General features: G+C 39.7%; 1 protein-coding gene across 3 annotated transcripts in view; it reads left to right on the top strand.

Annotated features, from left to right (window-relative positions):
* LOC121388318 (glioma pathogenesis-related protein 1-like) overlaps positions 1–9,776 on the top strand; it is a 30,200-nt gene that overhangs the window by 455 nt on the left and 19,969 nt on the right. Inside the window, exon 2 of one of the 3 annotated variants that reach the window (XM_041519609.1) lies at positions 1,873–2,024. The exons of 1 other annotated variant lie outside the window; for it this stretch is intronic. The gene's annotated coding sequence lies outside the window, so the exon portion shown is untranslated. Of the gene's footprint in view, positions 1–1,872; positions 2,025–5,177; positions 5,330–9,776 lie in introns of those variants that run through there. One more of the 3 variants, XM_041519611.1, reaches the window with a different exon arrangement.

Below are 9,776 nucleotides of genomic sequence, written 5' to 3'. Positions count from 1 at the left end.
GATAGAGCATACCACGGCTTTTGATATACCAGTAAGCCTACAATTGAAAATGTAGGGGTGGGACGTAGCCAGGTGGTAAAGCGTTCGTTTGATGCGCGGTCGGTCATGGGTCGATCCCCGTCGGTGGACCCATTGGGCTATTTCTCGTTCCAGCCAGTGCTCCACAACTGGTGTAACAAAGGCCGTAGTATGTACTATCCTGTCTGTAGGATGGTGCATATAAAAGATCCCTTGCTGCTAATCGAAAAAGAGTAGCCCATGAAGTGGCGACAGCGGGTTTCCTCTCTCAATACCTGTGTGGTCCTTAACCATATGTCTGACGCCATATAACCGTAAATAAAATGTGCTGAGTGCGTCTTAAATAAAATATTTCCTTTCCTTTCTTTCAAAATTTCACCACAAAGAAGAAGTTCTAAAACAAGAGCTCCGTGACCTTTGTAAGCGCTATGTTGATGCTGGTGAATTCAAAATGATTTAGTTATATAACACTTATAGCGTATAGCATTCTCTCTAAGTTTACAATAAACGTGATGCAAAGAGTCTTCTCGTGGAGGGTGAAGGACAAGACTACACGGATGTATGTGTATTACGAGTACTTCCTAGTGTTATTTATTTGTGGGGTTTGGGGTTGTTTGTGGGGGTTATACTATAAAAAAGACCCTTACACCCGTTTCTTGATTCAATTTCGTATTTTACCATCCTCTATTTAGGGGGCGGGACGTAGCCCAGTTTTAAAGCGCTCACTTGATGCGCGGTCGGTTTAGGATCGATCCCCGTCGGTGGCCCCATTGGGCTATTTCTCGTTCCAGCCAACTGGTTTAACAGGTTGTGGTATGTACTATCCTGTCTGTGGGATGGTGCATATAACAGATCCCTTGCTGCTAATCGAAAAAAGTAGCCCATGAAGTGGCGACAGCGGGTTTCCTCTTTATATCTGTGTGGTTCTTAACCATATGTCTGACGCCATATATAGTAAATAAAATGTGTTGAGTGCGTTGTTCAATCAAACATTTCCTTCGTTCCTTTATTTAGGTTGTTACGGTTTTAAATTAATTAATTTTTTTTTTTTTTTACCGGCCTCGGTGGCGTCGTGGTAGGCCATCAATCTACAGGCTGGTAGGTACTGGGTTCGGATCCCAGTCGAGGCATGGGATTTTTAATCCAGATACTGACTCCAAACCCTGAGTGAGTGCTCCGCAAGGCTCAATGGGTAGGTGTAAACCACTTGCACCGACCAGTGATCCATAACTGGTTCAACAAAGGCCATGGTTTGTGCTATCCTGCCTGTGGGAAGCGCAAATAAAAGATCCCTTGCTGCTAATCGGAAGAGTAGCCCATGTAGTGGCGACAGCGGGTTTCCTCTCAAACTCTGTGTGGTCCTTAACCATATGTCTGACGCCATATAGCCGTAAATAAAATGTGTTGAGTGCGTCATTAAATAAAACATTTCTTTATTTATTTATTTATTTATTTTGTATTTGATATTGTAATTCTGACACCTGTTTCTTAATTCAAGGTCGTATTTTAGCATTAATATTATTAATGCTTTAAATTCTTCATAAGGAAATCCTATTTAGAGTGAACTGGCGGTTTTACCTCGCGACTTGCTGCATCAGTGGCCGTGACTCAGGTGATCAATGTGACAACATTATGCGTCGGTGGGTATCCAGAATACCGATATAGCGACAGGTATTCCTACACCATTGTGTTCATCGCAAGTCGCCTATTGTCCCTGAGCGAAAAATAAAAAAATAACCTTGATCGTTAGTGCTAGCCTATCGTGTTAGTTAAACAAGTTTACATGTAACACTACGCGCTTTATTTAGGAATGTCTCCTAAATTAGTTGAGTGAACAATTCTAGATCTCTGTAGGTCTGCTCAGTGGCTGGGGGTGAAAGTTCGGTTTGCTGGTGTATATCCGCATATTGTCGCAATCCAGACTTCGGTAACAGGAAGGCCGCGATATCTCATCCGAGATCAGTGTAAAATACTTTGGATGAATACTTTCAACAATAGTATTTCCGGTAAGTGGTTTCGTTCATTTCAGTCTATGTTTGTGTTATTGTAGCTTCATACATTTTAATCTGTGTTTGTATTATTGTAGTCGTATACATTTTAATCTATGTTTGTATTATTGTAGTTGTATACGTTTTAATCTATATGTATTAAAGTAGTTGTATACGTTGTGATATACCGGCCTCGGTGGCGTCGTGTTTAGGCCATCGGTCTACAGGCTGGTAGGTACTGGGTTCAGATCCAAACCCTGAGTGAGTGCTCCTCAAGGCTCAATGGGTAGGTGTAAACCACTTGCACCGACCAGTGTTCCATAACTGGTTCAACAAAGGCCATGGTTTGTGCTATCCTGCCTGTGTGAAGCGCAAATAAAAGATCCCTTGCTGTATGTCGTAAAAGAGTAGCCTGTGTGGCGACAGCGGGTTTCCTCTAAAACAGTGTCAGAATGATCATATGTTTGACGTTCAATAGCCGATGATACCGTTTAAAGGGACATACCCTAGTTTTTAAACACTAAGGTATATTTTTAATTATTATAGCCGTTTTTGATAACTGAAATCATACTTTACTTAGATTTTATGGTTTAGATTATCAATTTCCGTACATTTGGCCATCCTGGTGTTTTTAATATCACAAAATGCATTTCTCATATTTTTAAAAACGCACGTGCGTCTGAGAAGTAACAGTTATGTAGTCGAGTTTTAGTCTATATTTTAGGGTATTTCACTATTTCAAAGTCACAGACTCGTGTTTCACTCTATTGTAACTTTATCCAAATGTGTTACAGGTTTGTAGATTAACTAAACTTAGTGTTAATTTTCACGGGTTGAAACTAGGGTCTGTCCCTTTAATATAATAATATGGCTTTAACTACTTTTTACAAGAGTTTGCGAAAAACATGCATGTGAATAAATAGTGAAATTCGTCTCCGATATCAATATCGTCACATAATGTGCATGTTCTGTATTCTAATGGTTTATATTCCAAGCGTTCTGTTTCTATTGGTTGGTAATGGTTGGATGTTATAAATTCTAGTGAAGTTGTCCAGGACTTTTGTGGTAGTAAAATAAGATATATTTCCAAATTAAGACTATCTTTAAATACAGCGTATGTTTGACCTCTTGATGATGACGATATATCACTATCTCACTGTTGTAGATACTGATCATTTTGTCTGAATTTAAAGCGGTATACTGAACAATTATAAAATGACTGTTTATTTAGTTAATTAATATATTCTTTTAGTCGACTCCACCTCTTTTATTTCATTTCAACTTATGTTTGTGCTTATATCTAATAAAGGTTTAAGCACGCTGTCCTCAGCACACATCTCAGTTATCTGGACTGTCTGTCCAGGACAGTGGGTTAGTTGTTAGTGGTTAGTAGTTAGTTAGAGAGAAGAGGGTGTTGTTAATGAGAGAGAAGAGGGTGTAGTGGTCTTACACCTACCCGATGAGTCGTTAAAATTCCCTCTGGGTGGGAGCCGGTACTGAGCTGCGAACCCTGTACCTACCAGCCTTATGTCCGATGGCTTAACAACGACGCCACCTGTGATTTCTGTTTAGAAAGACCTGGGCTTCGATTTACGACGCAATCTTAACGCTAATGTCATCTTTAAAAAGTTAAATTTTATTTTGTTTAACGCCACCACTAGAGCACATTGATTTATTAATCATCGGCTATTGGATGTTCAAGATTTGGTAATTTTGTCATATAGTGTTAGAGAGGAAACCCGCTAAAAAAAAATCATTAGTAAGAAGGGCTCTTTTATATGCACCATCCCACAGACAGGATATCACATACCACGGCCTTTTGATATACCAGTCGTGGTGCACTGGCTCGAAGGGGAGATAGCCCAATGGGCCCACGGACGGAGATCGATCCCAGACCGACCGCTCATCTTTTACCAGTCTAATGTGTTATATATAATATACAGTATTGTTTAATATGAACAAGTGCATTGGTATATATTCATTTAATAAAACGTTAAGATGTGAATGATGCACATTACCTGTAGTAGGGTCTCCACGAGTACTCGAGTACTCGGGCGCGGGGGCCGAGTCTAGCAAGACTCGAGTCCCTTCACAGGACACGAGTATCCATGCAAGGAAGAGCACTCTCATTTAATTAAATCTTTCAAGTCATTATTCCATATGTTTACCGCCGATTACATTATAGGGCTATAAGACATGAAGGAAAAATAAAAGTCGAATGTGTGGAATGCAATACAATGGCATGATTTGGTGTCCTTGTTCAGTGCTGGAATTAAGATGCATACTGTTATTTTATTGTATTCCTTAGTCTCATTATCATTTAGGGTAAATGTCGGGTATTCGAGTGCAGGTCGAGTTTGACCGTCGAGTACTCGAGTCAGATATTTTGTTCTCGTTGAGGCCCTAACGTGTAGCTGGCTCACCCATTTTATTTTACACCATTGAATCAAGTCTCTTGTGATTCACTGGGAATTTCGCGGACATGAAGCAGACATACTGGAATGCTCCGTGGCGATGTTTTGTAAATAGCATTCATATCAATAGCCCAGAAATAGGTGGTATTATTTTTCTATACAAAATATACCACCATTGTCAAAGTGGCTACAAAGTTTGTTTTGTTTAACGACACTACTAGAGCACATTGATTAATTAATCATCGGCTATTGGAAGTCAAACATTTGGTAATTATGACTTTTAGTCATCAGAGGAGAAACCCGCTACATTTTTCCATTAGCAGCGAGGGATCTTTTATATGGACTTTCTCACAGACAGGACAGCACATACCACGGCCTTTGATCAGTTGTGGTGCACTGGTTGGAACGAGAAAAAAAATCGGTTAAATGGATCCACCGAGGTCGTTTGATCCTGCTACGGAAGCACCCCAGGCGAACACTCAACCAACTGAGCTAAATCCTGCCCCAAGTGGCTAAAAAAATAAATAAAAAAATAACTGTCCAGCAATCTGAGCCGTAACCTAAAACCAAATCCTAGGGGACCACTGTTGTTGCAAAATGAATGATGCTTAATAGGATACGAAGTGCCTAGGATTAGGGAGGGGGGAGGGAGCGTAAACATGTTTTAATACATATAGCTGATAACGTGGTTTTCTGGTATCTAAATCGCAAAATTAGCCATGTTCAATCTGCAGGTTTTAACAATTTTGCAAGTCATTGTGGTAGCTTAGGTATGTAACGGCGCGGGTATGACGTATGACGGTGTGACGTAGTCACCCGTCTGATGTCGAGCTTAAAACTAATCCGACAGTTTCAATTTCAATTTTAATTTATTGAAAATACGAAACAATCTGGTGTCAGCAAACAGAGGTAAGAATTATATAACAACAACAAATAATAGTAATACTATGAATATGAATGTACGGGTCAGGCAAGTAGGTTTCTAATTTAAACTCTTGATTTGAATCGACTGTATGTTCTAAATCTAGAATCATTATTTTAAATATATCCGAAATTTACATATGTCGTTTAAATTTCTTGTGTCAACTTATATCTATCTCTGTAAGTGTCTTGACGTGTATCTTTGTAAGTGTATAAAGAGCTTTGACGTGTATCTCTGTGAGGGTATAAAGGGCCTTGACATGTAATCTCTCTGAGGGTATAAAGAGTCTTGACGTGTAGCTCTGTGAGTGTATAAAGAACCTTGACGTGTATCTGTGAGTGTATAAAGAGCCTTGACGTGTATGTCTGTGAGTGTATAAAGAGCCTTGACGTGTATCTCTGTGAGTGTATAAAGAGCCTTGACGTGTATCTCTGTGAGTGTATAAAGAGTCTTAACGTGTATCTCTGTGAGTGTATAAAGAGTCTTGAAGTGTATCTCTGTGAGTGTATAAAGAGTCTTCACGTGTATCTCTGTGAGGTTACAAAGAGTCTTCACGTGTATCTCTGTGAGGGTATAAAGAGCCTTGACGTGTATCTCTGTGAGGGTATAAAGAACCTTGACGTGTATCTCTGTGAGTATATAAAGAGTCTTCACGTGTATCTCTGTGAGGTTATAAAGAGTCTTCACGTGTATCTCTGTGAGTATATAAAGAGTCTTCACGTGTATCTCTGTGAGGTTATAAAGAGTCTTCACGTGTATCTCTGTGAGTGTATAAAGAGTCTTGACGTGTATCTCTGTGAGGGTATAAAGAGTCTTGAAGTGTATCTCTGTGAGTGTATAAAGAGTCTTCACGTGTATCTCTGTGAGGTTACAAAGAGTCTTCACGTGTATCTCTGTGAGGGTATAAAGAGCCTTGACGTGTATCTCTGTGAGGGTATAAAGAACCTTGACGTGTATCTCTGTGAGTATATAAAGAGTTTTCACGTGTATCTCTGTGAGTGTATAAAGAGTCTTGACGTGTATCTCTGTGAGTGTATAAAGAGTCTTAACGTGTATCTCTGTGAGTGTATAAAGAGTTGAAGTGTATCTCTGTGAGTGTATAAAGAGTCTTCACGTGTCTTCACGTGTATCTCTGTGAGTGTATAACGAGTCTTCACGTGTATCTCTGTGAGTGTATAAAGAACCTTGACGTGTTTCTCTGTGAGGGTATAAAGAGTCTTCACGTGTATCTCTGTGAGGTTATAAAGTCTTCACGTGTATCTCTGTGAGGTTATAAAGAGTCTTCACGTGTATCTCTGTGAGGGTATAAAGTCTTCACGTGTATCTTTGTGAGGGTATAAAGAGTCTTGATGTGTATCTCTGTGAGTGTATAAAGAGTTGACGTGTATCTATGTGAGGGTATAAAGAGTTGACGTGTATCTCTGTGAGGGTATAAAGAGTCTTGATGTGTATCTCTGTGAGTGTATAAAGAGTCTTGACGTGTATCTCTGTGAGGGTATAAAGAGTTGACGTGTATCTCTGTGAGGGTATAAAGAGTCTTCACGTGTATCTCTGTGAGGGTATAAAGAGTCTTGACGTGTATCTCTGTGAGGGTATAAAGAGTTGACATGTATCTCTGTGAGGGTATAAAGAGTCTTCACGTGTATCTCTGTGAGGGTATAACGTCTTCACGTGTATCTCTGTGAGGGTATAAAGAGTCTTCACGTGTATTTCTGTGAGTGTATAGTCTTCACGTGTATCTCTGTGAGTGTATAAAGAGTCTTCACGTGTATCTCTGTGAGGTTATAAAGAGTCTTCACGTGTATCTTTGTGAGGTTATAAAGAGTTTTCACATGTATCTCTGTGAGTGTATAAAGAGCCTTGACGTGTATCTCTGTGAGTGTATAAAGAGTCTTAACGTGTATCTCTGTGAGTGTATAAAGAGTCTTGAAGTGTATCTCTGTGAGTGTATAAAGAGTCTTCACGTGTATCTCTGTGAGGTTATAAAGAGTCTTCACGTGTATCTCTGTGAGGGTATAAAGAGCCTTGACGTGTATCTCTGTGAGGGTATAAAGAACCTTGACGTGTATCTCTGTGAGTATATAAAGAGTCTTCACGTGTATCTCTGTGAGGTTATAAAGAGTCTTCACGTGTATCTCTGTGAGGTTATAAAGAGTCTTCACGTGTATCTCTGTGAGGTTATAAAGAGTTTTCACGTGTATCTCTGTGAGTGTATAAAGAGTCTTCACGTGTATTTCTGTGAGTGTATAAAGAGTCTTCACGTGTATCTGTGAGTGTATAAAGAACCTTGACGTGTATCTATGTGAGGGTATAAAGAGTCTTCACGTGTATCTCTGTGAGGTTATAAAGAGTCTTCACGTGTATCTCTGTGAGGGTATAAAGTGTCTTGAAGTGTATCTTTGTGAGGGTATAAAGAGTCTTGTGTAGGTATAAAGAGTCTTAACGTGTATCTGTGACGTGTATAAAGAGTCTTGACGTGTATCTCTGTGAGGGTATAAAGAGTTGACGTGTATCTCTGTGAGTGTATAAAGAGTCTTGACGTGTATCTCTGTGAGGGTATAAAGAGTCTTGAAGTGTATCTCTGTGAGTGTATAAAGAGTCTTCACGTGTATCTCTGTGAGGTTACAAAGAGTCTTCACGTGTATCTCTGTGAGGGTATAAAGAGCCTTGACGTGTATCTCTGTGAGGGTATAAAGAACCTTGACGTGTATCTCTGTGAGTATATAAAGAGTTTTCACGTGTATCTCTGTGAGTGTATAAAGAGCCTTGACGTGTATCTCTGTGAGTGTATAAAGAGTCTTAACGTGTATCTCTGTGAGTGTATAAAGAGTTGAAGTGTATCTCTGTGAGTGTATAAAGAGTCTTCACGTGTCTTCACGTGTATCTCTGTGAGTGTATAACGAGTCTTCACGTGTATCTCTGTGAGTGTATAAAGAACCTTGACGTGTTTCTCTGTGAGGGTATAAAGAGTCTTCACGTGTATCTCTGTGAGGTTATAAAGTCTTCACGTGTATCTCTGTGAGGTTATAAAGAGTCTTCACGTGTATCTCTGTGAGGGTATAAAGTCTTCACGTGTATCTTTGTGAGGGTATAAAGAGTCTTGATGTGTATCTCTGTGAGTGTATAAAGAGTTGACGTGTATCTATGTGAGGGTATAAAGAGTTGACGTGTATCTCTGTGAGGGTATAAAGAGTCTTGATGTGTATCTCTGTGAGTGTATAAAGAGTCTTGACGTGTATCTCTGTGAGGGTATAAAGAGTTGACGTGTATCTCTGTGAGGGTATAAAGAGTCTTGACGTGTATCTCTGTGAGGTTATAAAGAGTCTTCACGTGTATCTCTGTGAGGTTATAAAGAGTCTTCACGTGTATCTCTGTGAGGTTATAAAGAGTTTTCACGTGTATCTCTGTGAGTGTATAAAGAGTCTTCACGTGTATTTCTGTGAGTGTATAAAGAGTCTTCACGTGTATCTGTGAGTGTATAAAGAACCTTGACGTGTATCTATGTGAGGGTATAAAGAGTCTTCACGTGTATCTCTGTGAGGTTATAAAGAGTCTTCACGTGTATCTCTGTGAGGGTATAAAGTGTCTTGAAGTGTATCTTTGTGAGGGTATAAAGAGTCTTCACGTGTATCTCCGTGAGGGTATAAAGAGTCTTAACGTGTATCTGTGAGGTATAAAGAGTCTTGACGTGTATCTCTGTGAGGGTATAAAGAGTTGACGTGTATCTCTGTGAGTGTATAAAGAGTCTTGACGTGTATCTCTGTGAGGGTATAAAGAGTCTTGAAGTGTATCTCTGTGAGTGTATAAAGAGTCTTCACGTGTATCTCTGTGAGGTTACAAAGAGTCTTCACGTGTATCTCTGTGAGGGTATAAAGAGCCTTGACGTGTATCTCTGTGAGGGTATAAAGAACCTTGACGTGTATCTCTGTGAGTATATAAAGAGTTTTCACGTGTATCTCTGTGAGTGTATAAAGAGCCTTGACGTGTATCTCTGTGAGTGTATAAAGAGTCTTAACGTGTATCTGTGAGGTATAAAGAGTCTTGACGTGTATCTCTGTGAGGGTATAAAGAGTTGACGTGTATCTCTGTGAGTGTATAAAGAGTCTTGACGTGTATCTCTGTGAGGGTATAAAGAGTTGACGTGTATCTCTGTGAGTGTATAAAGAGTCTTGACGTGTATCTCTGTGAGGGTATAAAGAGTTGACGTGTATCTCTGTGAGGGTATAAAGAGTCTTCACTGTGAGTGTATAAAGAGTTGACGTGTATCTATGTGAGGGTATAAAGAGTTGACGTGTATCTCTGTGAGGGTATAAAGAGTTGACGTGTATCTCTGTGAGGGTATAAAGAGTCTTCACGTGTATCTCTGTGAGGGTATAAAGAGTCTTCACGTGTATCTCTGTGAGGGTATAAAGAGTTGACGTGTATCTCTCTGAG

The sequence above is a fragment of the Gigantopelta aegis genome, chromosome 14, assembly GCF_016097555.1.
Source record: "Gigantopelta aegis isolate Gae_Host chromosome 14, Gae_host_genome, whole genome shotgun sequence".
Classification (NCBI taxonomy): domain Eukaryota; kingdom Metazoa; phylum Mollusca; class Gastropoda; order Neomphalida; family Peltospiridae; genus Gigantopelta; species Gigantopelta aegis.
Note: the sequence above shows the minus strand (reverse complement) of the source record. Positions and strands in the feature narration are given on the sequence as shown.